This window comes from Trichosurus vulpecula, chromosome 5 (genome assembly GCF_011100635.1).
Source record: "Trichosurus vulpecula isolate mTriVul1 chromosome 5, mTriVul1.pri, whole genome shotgun sequence".
NCBI classification, from domain to species: domain Eukaryota; kingdom Metazoa; phylum Chordata; class Mammalia; order Diprotodontia; family Phalangeridae; genus Trichosurus; species Trichosurus vulpecula.
This window is the reverse complement of record NC_050577.1, coordinates 55,503,119-55,525,256: the sequence shown is the minus strand read 5'-3', so window position 1 is coordinate 55,525,256 and position 22,138 is coordinate 55,503,119. Positions and strand designations below refer to the sequence as shown.

The 22,138-nt window shown below is 38.7% G+C and overlaps 1 pseudogene; it reads left to right on the top strand.

Annotated features, from left to right (window-relative positions):
* The first annotated feature begins 21,019 nt into the window (after nt 1-21,019).
* Nucleotides 21,020-21,666, top strand: LOC118852346 (annotated as a pseudogene).
* The last annotated feature ends 472 nt before the right edge of the window (nt 21,667-22,138 follow it).

Genomic DNA, 22,138 nt, shown 5'->3' with positions numbered 1-22,138 from the left:
TTTAAGCTTGATTAGCTAGATTCCCCCTCCCCAATTTGCCTCAATTATCATAATTTTATATTTTTGGTCATAGTTTTTTCAGGAAATGTGGCAGAATTAATCATTTTGAAAATAAAATTTTGATAAAACATTTCAAGGGTAGAAACCAAATCAATATTTTTAAAACCACCAATACCCAGATTAATTTTTTCTGAACATTTGTGTTGGGGATAGTGAATACTGCCTAAAAACATAAGATTCTATCTTCTTCTTCATAATTTTGATTTTCTACTACTCTAATTTTTAGTCTTGCCATGACCTTTAAGTTTCATTTAGTTCTAAATCTATGCTCCTATGAATAAAAATGAAGGAAATAGAGATTTCATTTTAAAGGCTACTCTCCAAATTTCAGAGAAGGTGCTTATTTTCATTGGTAGAGGAAGTGCCACTTCCCTTCCTTGGGAGCTTCCTAAACTGATGAAATTACAGATCCAGTAAAACAGTAAATCAATAAACTAAAAATGTTTTCATATGTGTTTTTAAATTCTTTTTTAATCATCTATTCCAAGGCCCCATGAGTAAAGCTATGTCATTTCAACTCAGGATACCAAAAAAATAAAAATGGGGCAGGAGAAGGGACAAGTTGCCATTCCTACAGAATTCCTGCAGTAAATGCCTTCAGTAAAGGCAGTAGACAGAAGACAAAACTACCTATTTACCCTGGTCTATTTCATCTGTTGCAACTAGGTGGTGCAGCAGATAGATGGGTTTGGAGTCAAAAAGACGAATTCAAATCCAGCTTCTGCCACTTACTAGCTGTGTGACCCAGGGCAAGCCATTTCAATTCTGTTTGCCTGTTGCCTCAACTACAGAATGGGGATAATAACAGCACCTACCTCCCAGAGTTGTTCTGAGAATCAAATGAGGTAATATTTGCTAAGAGCCTAGCACAGTGCCTGGCACATAGTTGACACTATATAAATGCTTATTCCCTCCTTCCCCTCCCAAGGGAGCATGATGGTTCCATCCACCTCCTGTTCTACACTCTCAACAATGGAGGTTGTGTGGATCATTATCCTAAGAACACTTAGGGATAATTTTTTTCTTTGTTTTGTTTTTCCTTCTCAATGGGCCATTTGGTCACCAAAGTCAATTGCCAATCTGACCCCAGAGTAAATTGTAGAGTTGGGTCTATATGCTATTTTTCCCTTTGTTAATTATTTGTCTTCTGAAATATAAGAGGTATTTAAACAAAAGGGGGGACTTAGAGCAAAGAGGCAGAGTATTAGATTACAATTGATTTCTCAACGCCCAATAAGGTCGCAGCTTTTGTACTGCTTTCTTTTATGGTGGTTAGGGAAGTACTGATTACCATAAGCACTAGGATAAACTTAATGACAAAGTCTATTATGATTTACAATTTATCAGTGTTAACTGAAACATCATCTTTATGGCGATAGAGTTCAATTTGTTTTACTCAGAAGCTTAGAAAAAGAAAATTTTTAATGAAAAAACTTGAAGACCAGGACTAACTAGAAACGATCCTTTAGAATCATAACATTGCAACTGGGGAGAAAATATTGAGATGAAATAGTCCAACCCACTCATTTTGCAGATGAGCAAACTGGGGTCCAGAGGGATAAAATAATTGCCCTTAGATCAGCCTGTTTAAAAAGTAGTGGCAAGGGGCAGCTAGGTGGTGCAGAGAGTAGAGCACCAGCCCTGGAGTCAGGAGGACCTGAGTTCAAATCTAGCCTCAGACACTTGACACACTTACTAGCTGTGTGACCTTGGGCAAGTCACTTAACCCCAATTGCCCTGCCTTCCCCCTGCAAAAAAAAAGTGGTAGCAAGAGCCAGTTCAGGACCTTGGACCCCAGATTCCACTTCTGACCCTCCACCAAGCAGCTCAGTCTGCTAATCGCAATACCTACCACATTGCCCGGCATATAGTAGGTACTTAATAAGTGCTAGTTGACTACATGGGAGAAGCTGAAGACTGTCTTTTCAAACAGAAGATTGTGAAGATGCAAGTTTTCCTTCATTTAGATCAAGGCCCCTTACTGAAGCAGACTAAAATAATTGGTTCAGCTTCCCTGGAGTCACTAAAATATCAATAAGCTGAGTTAAGCTCCCTCAAGATATCTATGCAAAACAAACAAGAAGTCTGCTTAACGAAAGCACAACCACTTCCCCTATTAGTTTTGATCAGTTGCTATGTGGTCACTTTCATTAGACTGTCTAATTTGAACCACAATTAGATTTCATCCTTTTTAACAGATAAAGCAGATTCCCCAGCCATTAATCAAAGACTCTGAGTAAAGGTGGTTACAAGATGGATGTTATATCCCCTGTACTGATGACCCAACTCAGCAAAATAGTACACTTTTGTTCTGAGAAGTAAATACTGTATCACTAATTGAATGAAAACTTTGGCTTCTATATGGAGCTGGTGGGAGGTGTACACACACACACACACACACACACACACACACAACTATTTCAGGTATGCTAAGGTAGCATTTGTTATTTTGGGACTCTGAGAAAAATGCATATAAATAAATTACTTTTATTAAAGCAAATTCTTTGTAATAATACTTCAAAGAGATCTTTAATTTGAGCACTAGAGGCAGCTAGGTAGCACAATGGATATAATGCTAGACTTGGCATTAAGGAGACCTGAGTTTGAATCCTGCGCAGAGACTTACTAGCTGCATTAGTTACCGTGGGCAAGTTGATTGACCTCTTAGCTTTAGGTTTCTGATCTATAAGAGGAGAATAATAACAGCACCTGCCTTGCAGAGTTATTGTGAAGATCAAATGAGATAATTATGTAAAGCACCATGTAAATGTTTTCCTCTTCCTCCTCCTCCTCCTCCCCCTCCTCATCATCCTGTGTGACTCTCATCCTGTTCATGTCCTTCCGTAAAGCTTCCACAAGAAGTTTAACCACTATGCCTGGGGCCTTCCTCTTCATTTTTTAATATATAGATAGCAGTAGAATATTCTACCTGTCTATTAGCTGTCATTGGCTCTCACATCATCCTGAGATGCACCTCACCTTCTTTTCTGATCAGTTACCTCTGCTGACATCTTTTCTGTCACTTCTCTTACACCATCCCTGATTAGTAATGTGTTATGTCTTATTTGCACCCTACCGTGCTTATTTCAATTGTCCCTTTAAGTGGCCCTCAGCTTAACAGTCTTTGGTATTCCATGTCTCATCCTTTAGAGTCTATGGTATTCCATATCTCATCATTATAGAGCATCACCAAGAGAATACTAATGTTAAACAAATATGGTTCTTTGTTTCATAGAGAACTTGGGAGTCATTAGAAGCATAACACAATTTCCCAAAGGCAATCCAGCCCTACCTCTTTCTTCTGCTCAATTCTGGGCCTAGATAATTGTCTGTCCACAGTATCTGTCCAATGTGGATGTACTGTTGAATCCATTCTATGCATTCAATCCATTCTATCCACTCAACTGCATCTTACATTCTAGACAGTAGACACTCTTCATCCAATTGGTTTTTCTTATGGAAAAACAGGCTAAATTATTTTAAGTGGTTATGGATCTGATTTAGGAGACTGCGGTCCTCTAGGGATTCACTCAATTAGCACAATTATATCTACAAAGAGAATTATCTAGAGGACCTCACCATTTATAAAGAATTTCTCTCCCATTTGGTTTGTGTATGAGATATTCTGTACGACAACAGTGAACTCCTCTAGCCAGCGTATATCTCCTTATTAGTAGTAATAATCAGAGAAGTATCAAACAAAGTTATCTCTGCTATTCTGTCTGGCAAAAAAAATCTTGGATGAACATGCTATATGTAAGGGAAACATCTAGTTGAAGGGGAGCCTTTATGATAGCAGCTTGGTCTACTGTGTCAAATGCTTTTAACAGTCATCAAAAATAATCATTCTATTAATACTTGTATAAATTATATATATATATGTGAATACACACACACACACACACACACACACACACACACACACATATATATATATATACACATACACACACACACATCTGGGCATACACCCATATGAGGCAGCTAGGTGGCTCAGTGAATACAGCACTGGGACTGGAGTCAGGAACACCTGAGTTCAAATCCAGCCTCAGACACTTACTAGCTGTGTGACCCTGGGAAAGTCACTTAACCTTGTTTGCCTTAATCCACTAGAGAAGGAAATGGCAAACTACTCTAGAGTCTTTGCCAAGAAAACCCCATTGACAATAGTGTTGTGCCATAAATGGTTCATGGGACCCCAAAGAGTCAGATATGACTGAATGACTGAACAACCATAACAATACATGCATATATGGTATAAATATACACGCATGCATATAAATATACATATTTCTATAAAATGCTTGCAAATCGTCAGCGAGGTAATATAGTATAGAACACAGTGGGATGATCCTTGGAGTCACAAAGACCTGAATGAAGTCCTGGATCTGGCACACATTAAGTGTATGGCCACGGGCAAACTGCTTAACCTCTCAGAGTTCCAAGCAACTCTCTAAGAATAAAACTTCTGTAGCAATTCCTCTTCTACATTAGTGGCATGGAAGGAATGTTTTTGTACCAAGAATTTCCCTATATCATATGAAATCATAAATCTGCACCTCTCTACAGATAAAGATTTTTAATATTGTAGAAGTGGTAGTAAAAGGCGAGGTAGACAAACTCTGAGATATTTCCCATCTGAAGTCATTTTTGTTTTTGTTATGCAGTTGTTTCAGTCATATCTGACTCTCCACGACCCCATTTGGGGTTTTCTTGACAAAGATCCTGGAATGGTTTGCCATTTCCTTCTCCAGCTCATTTTACAGATGAGGAAACTGAGGCAAACAGGGTTAAAGAACTTGCCCAGAGTCACACAGCTAGTTAGTGTCTAAGGCTACATTTGAACTCAGCCCTTTCTGACTCCAGAGCTGGCTCTCTATCCACTGCATCACCTAACTTCCCATCCTCAAGCCATAGGTGGCAGTAAACAGTAAGACAGACAAGCATCTTTCTCCAAGAAGTCAGCTCTCTTAATAGCAGGGGATTTTTCCTAGAGTCAGATAAGTACCAGGGCAGAACAGGCTCTAGTAAGCCCTTCTCTTGGCTCTCAATAGCCAATAAACACTTAAGTACCTACTATGTGCCATGAACTGTGCTAAGCTCTGGCATTGTGGGGAAGCCAGCTGTGTGCCAAATGAATACAAAATGAGCCCTGCTGCCTGGCTTTCAAGCAGCATGAGTATAATAGCAAGTGCCCTAGCATACCCAGGATGTCCTGCTAGCACAGGTTTTTTGATCTGCTTTTAAAGGAAAGCAACTTTAAAGGGGTCAACAATCTTACTTTTAATTATACTCACTAGTTTAGGGGAAAGGTCAGCACCCTGAACATCAGAGAAAATACAAATAGGGAAATTAGCATAAAGACAAACAGATAGAGCTCTGACTGCCTGAATCAAAGCAATATTGCTATACACTTTACATATACCACTAGATCTAGAGAGCCTTTACATCTGAACAGTCAGGGGTGGGGGAGGGTGGAGGGGGTTGCCATACACGGGGCTACTCAGAGTCTCAAGCAAGGAATTACAAGGTCCTTTTCATAAGCAAACCCCCAAAGCAAAATACCAACTCAGACTATTTATACACTTTTCAGAGTCAGAAGGCATCACAGCCCTCTGACTCTGTGCCTAATTAACTTAGTACTAAAAGGTGTGAAAGCCTTCCTATAAGCAAGCCTCCCCTAAGCAAGCTTCCCTCCCCCAATGGGCTCTGTGACTCAGGAGGTATCAAAACTGTGAGCTGGGCCAGAGCTCAAGGCTATGTGGAGCTCACATAGGCCAATTAATGTAAGGCGAAGATCTTCCTATTCCATTAATATTACAACGAGGCAGTCTCAGTTTCTCTTCCTTTGTTCTGCTCCCCTTGGCTTTTCTTTGCTTCTCCGACCTCTTGTTGGCTCCTTCTGTCTTCTCTGTTTCCATGGTTTTTGGCTGACTGTCTCAAATCAACCACAAAAAGCCAAATACACAATTGTCTCATGGTTCCCAAACAAGTTCTAGCTATGGGTTTCTCAACTGTCAACTTCAAAATCTTCATAATAACTAGATATAAATAAGATTCTGGGAAAATTTTTTTCTCTCAAAGTTGCTTTTTTTCAGGTCCTTTCAAAACTTTCTGTGTTTCTCCCTAATTTCCTTTCTTTGAGAAGCTGCTTCCTCAGAGGCTCTCAGAACTATCTGTGTTTCTGCCCCTTTCAAAAACAAACAAACAAATAAACAAACAAAAACACACAGTCCAGAACCACAAGAGACAATACTCACTAGAAGGTGGCTATCTCATACCGCTTAGGTCTTCTCTTTTCTGTTATTTTTGTTGTTGTTGCTGTTATATTTCTTTGTTTTTGTTTTTAGCTGATCCTCAGATGACGCGTGTCTGTTATTCATCTTTCTTGTCACTTTCTTCTATATCTTTCTTTCAGTCAATGTCCTTTCTGAAATTTTGTATCTAGACACGAATACAGATGTGATCCTCCCAAATCAGGGGCAAATGGGGTAATTGTCACCCTTTTTCTGGACACCAGCCTAAAATCCTGTTGGATTTTTTAGTTGCCATGTCATGTCGTTGATTCACGTTCAGCTTAGAATCCAAGGCGAGTCCCAGCTTATTTTCACACAAATAAGATTGTCTCCATTAGCTTGTAAGCTCCTTGAGGGCAGGGACTGTCTTTGGCCAATTTATCTTTTTATCCCCAGCACTTAGCACAATGCCTAGCACATAGTATGTGCTTGAGAAGTACTTTTTGATTGTCTACTTGCACCTACCCCATCCTGATCTGGGGCGGATAATTTTTTGAACCCATATGTAGGACTTCATACTTTTCTCTGGTAAATAGTAGGATTTTTTAAAAAAATTTTTTAGCAGCTTAACCTATTGAGATCTTCTGGGGAATCCTAATTCTTCTTATATGTGAGGTATCCTTCTGAGCTTTCTATAAGCCTCAAATGTGATACATATATCACCTGGTCTGTCATGCTAGTCATCGACAAAATATTGAGCAGCACAAGCGCAAAAACTAATTCCTGGTTTCTCCACTAGAGATGCCCCTGAAAGTGACGCTGACCCATTAATGACTACTTTTTGGGTCTGGACGTTCAACTGGTTCTGAATGATCCCCCTGGCTGATGTCTATATTTTTGGATGTATTTTAAAGGGAGCAGTCTTAACATGACAGAATTGTCTTCAATGTTGTCTACCACAGTGCTTGTAAATATTTTGCTGTAAGGTTTTTCTAATTGTTTCTTTGGGTCGCTACCTCCTTTTTATCTACCTGAATTAATAAGCCTGCTTCCAAGGAGTTGAGCAGTAGGCAGAGCCTGCTCATTGCCCTTGGAAAAAAATTATCTATCTACTGTCATGCTTAGCAGCCCAATTGCAACTTGCTGCTCTCTTGTTCTTATGGCCTGTGGCCCTGGGTGCTGACTCAGCTGCAAAGAAATGCAGGCTGAGTGAGGGGGTCAGTTTAATTAGTGTATTATTCATTATTAATAGGGATCTCAAATTAAACAAACCAGCACAAACTACATGCAAAGAAATGTACTTGGTCTTTTTCATTAGAATAGAGAGGAAATAAAAGCCCACCACCTGGTTCAAAAACAGCCAGATATATCATCTCCAAAGGATGGTCCATATTTTTATGAACTTGCTTTGTTTATAGCTAGAAAATCCCTGAGAGCTATATGAATGAGACATTGGTTTACCAAGGAATATAGAACTACAAGTGAAGACATTAAGGACCAAGTTATTTGGTTCAAGAGGAGCAGTGAATAGGGAACTAGATCTGCAGTAAGGAAGACCTGAGTTTTAATCCCACCCTCAGACAATATACTAACTGTTTGACCTTGGAAAAGTTGCTTAACCTTCCTTAGCTTCAGGTTCTTCATTAATGAAAGAAGAGTTAACACTCTTCAGAATTCCTTCCAACTCTAAAACTAGAACCCCATGATTCTAATCTTGGTGGGGACTTTTGGTCAAAGGAGAGATGTCACAGAGGAGACAAGCAAGACAGTTCATGTATCACAAAGATGATCACATTGGTTTGTAGGGGGCAGTGCGGAATAATCAATGGAGTTCCAGCCTTAGAGTCCCAAAGACCTAAGTTCAGGAACTGACACATACCACACAGCTGTGGAACTACTTCAGTTCTCAGTTCGCCCTCAATCTCCCTAAGACATTAAGTTACAGACAAGTTGCCTATTTACATGGAGGGAGAGTTTCTATGCTGGAAATTCTTCATATCAATGCAAATAAAACTTTTAAGTCTTTTTACTGATCATAAGAAAGAAAAATCCTACCTAGATGCCATTTTTTCCAGCATAACCATCTTAATGTTATTGTTTCCTAGAAAAACCAAGTTAAGGTAAAAACAAAGTTATGGTGGGGATGTTTATTCTTCAGCTCTACCATCCAATCTGTGTCTCCAGCAACTGGCCTGACATTAGAGCAGGGTTTCACAACTTGACCACGAGGCTTGGTATTGATAATTTAATGACTAATGTCAAATATTCAGGGCAACATTGTATAGGATGTGTGTGTGTATGTGTGTGTGTGTGTGTGTGTGTGTGTATTTCTGGATAAGGAAGAAACAAGTGGGGCATCATTTCTTAGTCTGGTATCCATGGCCCCCCATTATTTGGCACCAACCAACTTCTCCAGCTTTACATCATGCTACTTTTTTATGTATACCACATGGTCTGACCAAGCTATTCTTTGTTCCCCAAATGTTCTTCATGCATTCCCACTACTCTGTTTTTTTTGCATTGTTCTCTATATCTGAAATTCCCTTTCATCTACATCTAAGCCTGTCAAAATATTATCTGTCCTTCAAGATGCAGGCAAAATTCCACACCTCCTATGGAGACTTCTCAGATCCAGTCAGCTGAAATGATTTTCCCTCCTCAGATCATTCACAGCACTTAATCTGCACCAATTCTATACAGTTTTTAAAATTTTGTATATTATTTGTGCACTATTACTTCTCCTAGTAGCGAATAAGATCCTGGACATCACAGACCATGTCTTACTCATCTTTGGCTCCCATTTGCTGCCTCAGCACTTTCCATATAACAGGGAATTAGCAAACATTTCTTGGGTTGTTGAAAGGAATCACTGACTAGCCTTGTTTCTCATAGCGCATTTCTTAAGGCCTATTTTGTGCCAGATGCAGTGCGAAGGTCTGGGGATGCAAATTCAGAGGTGAAACAGTTCCTGACCTCAAAAGACTTTCATTCTGTTAGGAGAAAGAACACCCACGCGCACACACACACACAGAGTTAACACTTCTTTTTCCACCTGGCATTAATGATAATGTTTTTCTTGCTGAACCAATATCTCTTTAGTATGAAAAAAAATTAACTTTAGGAAAGGACAAAAATGGGAATCACTTCTCTGGCTCAGATTTTCATTTTTTCTATATCTGAAGGCAATTGCACAATTTCAAATAAAGAAGAATGGAATGGGAAAATCTTGTGCTTGGGTTTTGTTTTGTTTTATTAGTCTTTTTCCTTATAGCAGGAGCTCCTGCAACTGAGACAGAAAAAAAATAATCCTCAACACCCTCTATTATCTAAAATCATGATAATGAGAACCCCATCTTCATTCATTCTTCCAAATGTACAAAGTTTCCACAAAGAAGAAATCAGACCTATATTTTATTTAATCTTGCCTCTTACGAAAGTAAAGTAGACAAGAGAAATCAATACTTTCAAACTCCTAAAGGTGTATGATCTATGGCTCCCCCAATTAATAGTCTACCAAGCTGATGCTTTATAGAGGAATCTATTCTTCACAGTGCAGTTAAATGACCTCTTGTGCCAAAACAGAGTCCTTTTCCCTATTGCCTTCTGTTTAGAAATAATATGGCTTTTGCTGAAAGTCTTCCCCCCAAATACTCTTTGGTTTAGGTCTTCAAAATGTTAAAGAAAGAAATCTGTGAATCAGCATGCCATTGTGGCTATCAAATTAACCTCAGATTCAACAAATCAACAAATTCAACAATTGGGTTCAGATCCCATTTCTTACATATTTCAGCTATGTGACCTCTGGCAAATCTCTTAGCCTCTCAGTGCCCAGGGAAACTGGCTAAGACTTTAAGTTACAGGCAGCTGTTGATCTGCATTGGTAGAGGGGAATTTCATTATTGGGAGTTCCTTATACCAATGAAATCACAATGTATGATTTTCATATAGTCCCATGATTTGTTGCCACAGAGAACTCCAAGACTCCTTGCGGAAAAACTGCTTCCATGGGTGTAGATCAGAAGTTCATGTTTAACTTAGAATATTAGAAAGTTGCCTGGGGCACTGAAAAGCTAAATGACTTGCTCAGGCTCACACAGTTTATAAATGTCAGAGGTAGACCTTGAACCCAGGATTTCTTGATTCTTAAGTCAGCAATCTGTTCATCAGGATTGCCTTTATAAAACATCAAGTTCTTTTACTGATCCCAAGTCTCCTCCAAAACAAAGGCCTGCATTTTTAATACTAATTTTCTTCTTGTGATATAGAATGGCTAAGAATAAAAGAAATGAAATTGAGGAGCACCCAAGGGGTACAGAGAAGTACATGAGGAGTACGAGCAAGTAGCAATACATTATAAACAAGGAACTACGAAGAAGCAGTGAAAAGGATAACATCAAAGAATGTGCCTTTGAAAAATTCCAGAAAAAGGTTTTCACAAACAAAACCAATGCAGCTAAAGTTAGAAGGAAAGTTGGCAACTGAGGAAACAATGTTTGCAATGAGTTTCTGTGATAAATATTTTATTCCCAGGATATATAGGAAGCAGATTTGAATTTATAAGAATAAGAACCATTCTACAATTGACAAATGGTCAAAGGCTATGTGCAGACAGTTTTCAATTACAATCAATAGACATATGAAATTGGCCAAATCATTAATGAGAAAAAAATGACAATTAAAGCAATTTGTAGGTTCCTTCTCACATCCATTAGACTGGAAAAGTTAAGGAAAAAAGAAGAAAAATGACAATTGTTAGAAGGGCTGTGGGAAATACATACGTGCACTATATTGTTGATGGAGCTGTGTATTAGTTCAGACATTCTGGAAAGCAATTTGCCTGGAAATTGTTCAAAAGTTACTAAACTGTGTATACTTTTTCACCCCCTATAATACCACTACTAAGTCTATACTCTCAAAAAAATCAAAGAAGGATCTCCAAAGAGGAAAAGAACCCATATGTGTAAGACATTTATAGCAGCTCTTTTGTGGTATAAAATAAACCGGAAAGTCCAAGATGGTGGATTGGGGCAGAAACCCAGCTAAGGTCTCCCAACGTTACCCTCCAGCAACTTTAAAATAACATCTGAAATCAAATTTTGGAGTGGCAGAGCCAACAAAAGATTGGGATGAGCCATTTTTATAGCCCAGGGAAACCTTGAGAGGTCAGCAGGAAAATTCTGTGGTACTGGGGGAAAGGCCTGTTTAGAGCCCACACAGGCTGAGACAACAATAGCAGCCACAGCAGCAGCTTCAGGAGCTCTCAGCCAGGAGACAGTCAGGGGGTCAGATGCCTGGTCAGAAAGAGGTTACAGGGTTCCCTTTGCTGACTCTGGGCACAGCTGGCACTGATTGGCAAGTTCTGTATGCAGTTCTGGGTCACAATTCCAGGGCACAGAGGATTGCTGGGGGTCAGTTACATAAAGGAGCAGGGGCCCTGGTCACTGAAGAAAATGATTCTTTAAAAAGTAGAATTGGGCAAGTAGAAGCTAATGACTCTATGAGACATCAAGAAACAATAAACACAAAGTCAAAAGAATGGAAAAAATAGAAGAAAATGTGAAATATCTTATTGGAAAAGCAACTGATCTGGAAAGTAGATTGAAGAGTGACAATTTAAGAATTATTGGACTACCTGAAAGTCAGGGTCAAAGAAAGAGCCTAGACATCATATTTTCAGAAATTATAAAGGAAAACTATCCTAATACCTTAGATCCAGAGGTAAAACCGACATTGAAAGAATTCACTGAGGGTGGAGCCAAGATGGCAGCTGGAAAGCAGGGACTTGCTTAAGCTCTCCCCCAAATCCCTCCAAACACCTGTAAAAAATGGCTCTGAACAAATTCTAGAGCTGCAGAACTCATGAAATAGCAGAGGGAAACAGGTCTCCAGCCCAGGAGAGCCTTGATGGTCACTGGGAAGGGTCTATCACAGGGTGCTGAGAGCGGAGGGGCCTCGCTGGGACAGACCAGATCCTGAGTCAGCCAGCTGGAACAGGCCTTGGGGCCATGAAACAGTGAGCTGTGGCAGTTACCAGACTTCTCAATCCACTGATGCCAAAGAGCAGGTTAGGGGGAAACTGCAAGATTGAGTTCAGAGCGGTCCAGCCACCAGCTCTGGGGGAGGAGGAAGTGGTGCAGCAGTGGTGGTGGTAGCAGCATCAGGAAGTGCCTGAGGCTGCTTCCAGAGCACAAGTAACAGCAGCTTCCCTAGTCCCTGGCTTACACGGTGGGAGGAATCTAGCAGCCAATCAGAGAGGGAGTACAAGGAGCACTTTGTGGACACAACGGCAGATTCTCTTGCTGTGCCCTGCTTGGATCTGTATTGTGGTCCTGGTGAGTTGTTCTTGGGGGAGGAGGAGCACTGCTGTGACAGAGCATGGGGTGATGGTGGAGTAGAAGTTGCTCCGAAAAGAGCAGTACTTGGACCCTAAAGCCTGGGACAAAGTACTCTCTTCTCTACAAGCAGTCATATCCTGACAAAAACCTCAAGGGTCAAGTAGTTGGCTGAGAACATGAACAGGCAGGAAAAACGAACTCAGACTCAAACTCAGATTCAAACTCAAATTCTAGATTCCTTTTTTGGTGACAAAGAAGACCAAAACATACAGCAAGAAGAAGTCAACAAAGTCAAAGAGCCTATATCAAAAGCCTCCAAGAAAAATATGAATTGGGCTCAGGCCATGGAAGAGCTCAAAAAGGATTTGGAAAAGCAAATTAGAGAAGTAGAAGAAAAATTGGGGAAAGAAATGAGGGTGATGCAAGAAAACCATGAAAAACAAGTCAGTGACTTGCTAAAGGAACCCAAAAAAATACTGAAGAAAATAACACCTTAAAGAATAGACTAACCCAAAAAGCCAATGAAGAGAAGAATGCCTTGAAAGGCAGAATTAGCCAAATGGAAAAGGAGGTCCAAAAGACCACTGAAGAAAATACCACCTTAAAAATTAGATTGCAGCAAGTGGAAGCTAGTGACTTTATGACAAATCAAGATATTATAAAACAGAACCAAAGGAATGAAAAAATGGAAGACAATGTGAAATATCTCCTTGGAAAAACCACTGACCTGGAGAATAGATCCAGGAGAGATAATTTTAAAATTACAGGACTACCTGAAAGCCATGATGAAAAAAAGAGCCTAGACATCATCTTTCAAGAAATTATCAAGGAAGACTGCCCTGATATTCTAGAACCAGAGGGTAAAATAGAAATGGAAAGAATCCACCGATCACCTCTTGAAAAAGATCCCAAAAAGAAAACTCCTAGGAATATTGTCGCCAAATTCCAGAGCTCCTGGATCAAGGAGGAAATACTACAAGCACCCAGAAAGAAACAATTTTAGTATTGTGGAACCACAATCAGGATAACACAAGATCTAGCAGCTTCTACATTAAGAGATCGAAGGGCTTGCAATATGATATTTCAGAGGTCAAAGGAGCTGGGATTAAAACCAAGAATCACCTATCCAGCAAAACTGAGTATAATGCTCCAAGGCAAAATATGGATTTTCAATACAATAGAGGACTTTCAAGGTTTCCCAGTGAAAAGACCAGAGCTGAATAGAAAATTTGACTTTCAAATACAAGAATCAAGAGAAGCATGAAAAGGTAAACAAGAAAGAGAATTCATAAGGGACTTACTAAAGTTGAACTGTTATGTTTACATTCCTACATGGAAAGATTATGTGTGTAATTCATGAGACCTTTCTCAGTATTAGGGAAATTGAAGGGAATATAGACAGGGGTACAGGGTGAATTGAATATGAAGGGATGATATCTGAAAAAATGAAATAAATTTAAGGGGTGAGAGAGGAATATATTGAGAGAGGGAGAAAGGGAGAGATAGAATGGGGTAAATTATCTCAGATAAAAGCGGCAAGAAAAATCAGTTCTGTTGGAAGGGAAGAGGGGGCAGGTGAGGAGGAATAAGGAAATTTTTACTCTCATCAGATTCAACTTGAGGAGGGAATAACACACACACTCACTTAGGTATCTTACTCCACAGGGAAGTAAGGCAAAGGGGATAAAAAAGGGGGGATGATAGAAGGGAGGGCAGATGGGGGAGGAGGTAAGCAAAAGCAAACACTTTTGAAAAGGGACAGAGTCAAGCGAGAAAACTGAAAAAAGGGGGATAGGATAGGATGGAAGAAAATATAGTTAGCCTTTCACAACATGAGCATTGTGGAAGTGTTTTACATAATGATACATGTGTGATCTATGTTGAATTGTTTGCCTTCCTTGGGAGGGTGGTTGGGAAGAGAAGAGGGGAAAGAATTTGGAACTCAAAGTTTTAAAAGCAGATGCTTAAAAAAATAAAAAAGTTGTTTTTTGCATGCAGTTGGGAAACAAGATATATAGGGAATGGGGCATAGAAATCTATCCTGCCCTAAAATAAAGTAAGGGGAAAGGAGATGTTGGGGGGGAGTGGGGTGAAAGAGGGGAGGGCTGACTGGGGAATGAGGCATTCAGAATATATACCATCTTGGAAATAGGGGGGAGGGTAGAAATGGGGAGAAAATTTGTAACTCAAAATCTTGTGGAAATCAATGTTGAAAACTAAAATATTAAATAAAATCACTAATATATAAAGAAAAATAAAAAAATAAAGTTTTACCAAAAAAAAGAAAGAAAGAATTCACTGATCACCTCCTGAAAGAGAGCTCAAAATGAAAACTCTTAGGAATATTATAGTCAAATTCCAGAGCTCCTGGGTCAAAGACATAATGTTTCAAGTAGCTAGAAAGAAACAATATCAGAATGGATTAAAAACTAGAATCCAACAATATGTTGTTTACAAGAGATACACTTGAAACAGGAAGACATATACAGAATTGAAATAAAGGACTGGAGCAAAATCTAATATGCTTCAGCAGAAATTTAAAAAAAAGCAGGTGTAGCAGTCATAATCTCAGACAAAGCAAAAGCAAAAATAGAACTAATTAAAAGATAATCAGAGAGACTACATTATGCTAATGGTATAGACAATGAAGTAATATTAAAAAAATTTACAGCAAGTTTCTCTGATAAAGGCCTTATTTCTCGAATATATACTGAGTACAAAAGTGAATCAAATTTATAAAAATAAAAGCCATTCCACAACTGATAAATGGGCAAAGGACATGAAAGGCAGTTTTTAGAAAATGAAATGAAAGTTATCTATAGTCATATAAAAATGCTCTAAATCACTATTGATTTATTATTGTAATTAAGGCATTTCCAATCCTGTTTGACTCTTCAAGACTCATTTTGGGCGTTTTCTTTGCAAAGATGCTGAGTTGGTTTGCTATGTTCTTTTCCATCTCATTTTACAGATGAGGAACTGAGGCAAATAGGGTTAAATGACTTGCCACTATTGATAAGAGGAATGCAAATTAAAACAACTCTGAGGTACCACATTATACCTATCAGAAATGACAAATGCTGGAAGAGAGGAGGGAAAAATAGATATACTAATGAACTGCTGGTGGAGTAGTGAACTAGTCCAACCATTTTGGAGAACAATTTTGAATTATGCCCAAAGGACTACAAAATTGGGCATACCTTTTGACTTAGCAATACCACTACTACATCTGTATACCAAAGAGATCAAAGGAAAAGAAAAAGGACTTGTATGTACAAAATATCTATAGCAGCTCTTTTTGTGGCAACAAAGAATTAGAAATTTAGGGGATGCTCAGCAATTGGGGTAAGACTGAGTGAGTTGTGGCATATGATTGTGATGGAGTACTATTGTGCTATAAGAAATTATGGGGGGCCTTCATAAAAAACATGGAAAGACTTATGAACTGATACATAGTGAAATGAGAAGAACCAGAAGATCACTGTGCAATGTAACAGCAATGTTGTAATGATGATCAACTGTGAAAGACTTGGCTACCCTGATCAATACAATGGTCCAAGATAATTCCAAAGGACTCATGATGAAAAAAGGCTATCCACGTCCAGAGAGAGAACTGATAGACTATGGGTATAAACTGAACTATAATTTTCTCTATTTTTCTTGATTTTTTTGAAACATGGCTAATATGGAAATATGTTTTGCATGATTTTACATGCATAATTGGTATCATATTGCTTGCTTTCTTGAGGGATTAGGAGAGAGGGGAAGAATTTGAAACTCAAAATTTAAAAAGAAAAGAATATGAAAAATAAATAATAAATTAAAATGTTTTTTAAAAAATACTGCAAACTAAGGGGGTGGCCAGCAGTTAAAAGAATGAATAATCAAATTATGAAATATGAATGTAATGGCATACTATTCTGCTTTAAGAAATGACAAAGGGGATGATTTCAGAGAAACTTCGGAACATCTGTGTGAACTGATGCAGAGTGAAGTGAGCAAAACAAGGAGAATTATTCATACTTTAACTTCATTGTAAAGACAAACAACTCTGAAAGACTTAATACTCTGATCAGTGCAGTGACTAACCATGATTTCAGAAGACACACAATGAAACATGCTACCTACCTCCTGACATAGGGTGATGGATTCTGTATACAAATAGAGACACCTGTTTTTGGTCATAACCAATAAAATAATTTGCTTTGAGTATACATATTTGTTATGAGGGTTTTGCTTTTACTTCTTTTTGTTGTTGTTTAGGGGAAGAAAAGTGGGAAGAAGATGGATTTTCATTAATTAAAAAAATTAAAATTTTTTTTAAAAAGTAAGGCAGGGTCTTAAGAAAGTAATGCTTGGGTGGCCTAGTGTTATTTGTATACTTGAATTTGTATACTGTATACTTGAAAGTTTAAAAAATTACATTTCTATTTTTAAAAATTACAAAGAAAACATTACATGAAAAAACACCTCATTCCATGGAAGTGGAATATTAAATATGTTTTCAGACTTTTAACTGTTTTCATAGGATTTGCTGATTTTTTTCCTCTTTTAAATTATTTTTAATACATGGGATAATTCCAGGAAGGGAAAGTTAGCGGGAGAAGAATACATGGGAAAAAACAGGTGATTACAAAGAACATTATATTAACTAAATGTATTTTTTAAATTTAAAAATAGAGAATTGATGAGAGGGATAGTTTCCGAGAAATCTGGGAAGACTTGTAGGAACTGATGAAGTGAAGTGAGCAGAAACAGAACAATACAAAACAATCATAACAATATTACAAAGATAAGCAACTCTGAGAGACTTGAGAATTCTGATCAACACAATTAGTAAGCAGCATTTCAGATAATGAAATATACTACCCACCTCCTAAGAGAGAGGTGGTAGACTAAAGGTCCAGATCTTATCTTTTTGGACGTGGCCAATACAGGAATTTGTTTTCTTCTACTATGCATATTTATAACAAGGTTTTCTTGTTGTGGTGGTTGTTGTAGTGGTTGTTCTTTGCTTGCTTGTTTGTTTTTTTTTTTCCAGTGGGGGAGGGAAAAACAATAGTTTTTTGTTAGTTGAAGAAAATATAAAAGAAAAAATTTTTTAAAAGAAATAAAAACAATCTGGGTTGATCATATGGTGAGATGAGCACCAGAGAGAGAATTTATTAAGTGTTTACTATGTGCCACGCACTGTGCAATTGGTGATAAAAATACAAGCAAAGAAGATAGTCCCTGCCCTCTAGGAGGTTACATTCTAATAGAGTAAGACAACAAAAAGAGGAATACTGGAAAGGTGGAAAGGACCCACATGGGAGGAAAGATCTGGAAAGTGGCTAAAAGGCCTGGGACCCAGCAAGATAAAGCAAAAGCTCACCTTTCAGAGCTGCAGGACCTAGGGACTAAGTCCAAATTTTCAGTAGGAAAGTAGTGAGGATGATGACTACAGATCAGATGGCATGGTGAACAGAATACCATGCTTACTGGTGACTATTTGGTATCCTCTAGATTTCAGGAGAACTTGAAGGAGGCACCTGGGTAGAATCCCTTTGGTGAACTCATGGTAGGGCATAGACAAGATAAGCATAGGATAGACAGGAATGGCCGGGTTGAGATCTGTACATTGGAGGGAGCACCTACATTGAGGAGATCACACAAATCCATTGGAGAATTGAATAAGTATGATTTGCATTACTTGACAACTGGTTGGATACAAGGAAAGTAAAGAGCTAAGGATGACTCTGAACTGAGATTATGAACTGAAAAGATTCAGTGCCATTATCAGAAATACAGAAATTAGGAAGAGGTATGGGCTTTGGGGAAAAGATAACAAGTTTTGTTTAGACGTTAAATTTTAGATCCCTATCGGACATCCACACAGAGATGTCTAATAGGCAAGTGGTGCCTCATTGGGTTATTATGGAGAATATTTTATAAATATCAAAGTTTTATTAAATTAAAATGATATTTAAAATAACATAAGTGCTATCTTATTGCTTTTGTATATGAAAGAAATCTATATTTCTTCATTAAAGTAAATTCGATATATTGGAAATACAAATAAAAGATCATTATCAACAATCATAAATAATTTTATTAGAAAGCAACAATTTTAATGGTAGAAATTAAGATAATATCTCAAAATATATTTTCCCTATTACTTTTAGAACATGTTTAGACTTAATTAAGAATATGCTAAATGAAATAGCTATTAGCAATACCATGAGCCCAGCAGATAGTCCAGAATTGCCAACTTTGCTTTCCCTGTAAAACTCTCAAGTCACAGCAGGGTTGTTTGAAGTTAATGTTAGAATTTTCAAAATGGCCCAGAGTTTACAGCAAATGAAATGATCTCACACTGAAAACACTCCTTTTTTTTAGTAACTACTAGCTGTTTAAATTACAATAGATTATAATAAGATTGCCTGAAATAAGACCAAATAAAAAGGGAGAACAAACTTTTGCTTAAACAACAAAAAAAACACCCCACCCCAAACCCCAGAGCACATGAAGTGAGTGAGGGTAGATTTGACCAATCCTCCTGGAAACCAAGTAATCCTTCTTTACCTAAATAATCAACACAGGATAGAAGGAAATTGGCTTTCTGTTGATTTTAGCTTAATGGCTGCTTACCTGCTGATGAGACAAACTTCCTTTTCCTAATTTATCACTTTAATTTAACCTTACATACTTTAACCTAACACAAATAAGTGGCCTACACAAGACCCTTACCATTGCTGTGATGTACCCCACCCCAAATTACCAATGACACTGACCAGCTCTCAGAATGCATGTGTAAGCAGAGGGCTAGGCCTTCCATTTATCACCATTTGCTTGGAGAGGAAGGCATTCATTCCATTTATCATTTGATCTCTCTCTATTATTCTTCCTGAGGATGGAGTCCAATCAGCACAATTGGTTTGGCTTGAAAGTTTCCAGGAAGCCCCTAAAGGGGCATAGTGATTGTCCTTGCTTAAAGGAAAACTCGGTCCCAGAAATGACTGTCTAGAAAAGGTGTTTCCTTTTCTGATAGTTCTGAAGATGAAATGTTAAAGTATTAGAGGAAATCATTAAGGAAGCATGGTTTAATAATAACAGCTAAAATTTGCATAGTGCTTTAAGGTTTGCAAATCACTTTACTGATGTCATCTCATTTTATCTTTGGAAGATAAGTGTTATCGTTTCCCTTGTGTCCAGTTGTGTGGCAAAGATACTCGAGTAGTTTGACATTTCCTTCTCCAGCTCATTTTACAGATAAGGAGAATGAGGCAAACAGGGTTAAGTGACTGGCCCAGGGTCACACAGCTACCAAGTGTCTGAAGCCAGATTTGAACTCAGGAAGAGTCTTCCTGACTCCAGGCCCAGGGCTCTGTGCACTACGGTGCCACCTAGCTTTCCCTAGTAATATTATTACTATCCTTGGTTTACAAAGGAGAAGAATGAGGCCTAGGGAGGTTAAGTAATAAGCGGAAGTCATCTTGACTACAGGTTCAATGCCTTGCTGCCCACATCAAAAAGGTATTTTTTTTTAGTCTTCATCTTTTATTTAAAATAAAATTGAATTAAATTCCCTTTCTAAAAGTGAAAGCATGAAACAAAAGATTACTAGACGTGGAAGATGAGGACTGGGTTTTTGACCTTCCTCTCTATCTAATGACAATTAGTTTGGTGATCCTGGAAAAAGCACTTGCCCTCTCTGAGCCACAGCCTCATCTGTGAGATTTATACAGACTAACATTTATATAGAGCTTTAAGCTCTACAAAATTCTTTACAAATATCATCTCGTTTTATCCTCACAACTCTGGCAGACAAGTACTATCATTATCTCCAACCTCTAGCTGGGAAAAGTGAGGCAGGGTGACTTACCCAGGGTAACACAGCTAGTGCAGCGGGTCTTCCAAACACCAGGCCCAGTGCTCTACCCACTGCACCACTCGATTGCCTGCCACTAGGTTGTTGTGATGAATAAATGAGGCTAATATATGTAAAACACTGTGTGTGTCAGCTATTGTTACTACTGAAAGGCCTGAACGTGTGGGTTTCCTATTCTATTTCTGACAAATCCTGGCTGAGTGACCCTGGGCAAGTCATTCTACTTGTGATTCCTAGGCAGTTCTCTAAGACTTAATTACAGATGTATTGCTAATTCTCATTGGTGGAAAGAGTCCAAATTCTTTTCCCCATCCCCCTCTTCCCCAGTTAATATTATTCTTAATGGCAGTGGCACTTTATTATGAAATAAAAGCAATTCATTAGGAGGAAGCTTATAGCAAGTTAGGAATTTGTGGTTCTGCTATTAATAATAATACCTCAACACACTTCAAACCTGTAAAATAGATGCTATTGCCCTTTCCCTGCAGCGAGAAACAGTTCCTGCTGGTGCCGGCGCCATGGGCCGTCGTCCCGCCCCCTGTTATAGGTACTGTAAAAATAAGTGGTACCCGAAGTCCCGTTTCTGCAGGGGAGTTCCTGATGCCAACATACGAATTTTCTATCTTGGTAGAAAGAGAGGAAAAGTGGATGAATTTCCATTGTGTGGCCACATGGTGTCAGATGAACATGAACGCTGTCATCAGAAGCCTTAGAGGCCGCTCAGATCTGTGCCAACAAATACATGGTGAAGAGTTGTGGCAAGGCTGGCTTTCATATTCATGTGCGGCTACATCCATTTCATGTCATCCGCATCAATAAGATGTTGTCATGTGCTGGGGCTGATAGGCTCCAGACCGGCATGCAGGGGGGTTTTGGGAAGCCCCAGGGCACTGTAGCCCGTGTACACATTGGCCAAGTTATCATGTCGATTCGAACCAAGGTTTGGAATAAAGAGCATGTGATTGAAGCTTTGCAGAGAGCCAAGTTTAAGTTCCCAGGCTGCCAGAAGATCCACACCTCCAAGAAATGGGGTTTCACCAAATTCAGTGCTGATGAATTTGAGGATATGATAGCTGAGAAGCAACTCATTCCTGATGGCTATGGGGTTATGTACATCCCGGGGCGGGGGGGGGCCTTGGATAAATGGTGGGCACTCCACTCCTGAGGGGTGTGTGTGCTGTGACATCTACCTTTCCGCAGGCATAAATAAACTAGATACTGCTAAAAATGAATAAATAGATACTATTAGTATAGTTCTCTTTATTTTAAAAAGTAAGGAAACTGAGTCTGAGGATCAGAGGTTCAGTGATTAATCCAGTAAGTAGTAGTCTTCTGACTCCTGCTCCAATACCTGGTAACATTCCACCACAGCTGCCAGTGCAGTTGGACAACCTGAGGGCAGAAGCTACTACTCCTAGATTCTTCTTCGAAAAGCCCTAACAAAGAGCTTAGTTGCATTTTGCATTTCCTGGGATCATAGGATTTAGGGCAAGAGCCTTAGCAAGCATCTCATGCAATCCTTCACTGCACATCTAAGAAAACTGAGGTCTGGAGCATTTCTCTGACTTAGCGAGGATACATGAGTCCTTGAAAGAAGCAGAATAGGAATTCAAACTCAGGGTTCACCATCACTTATC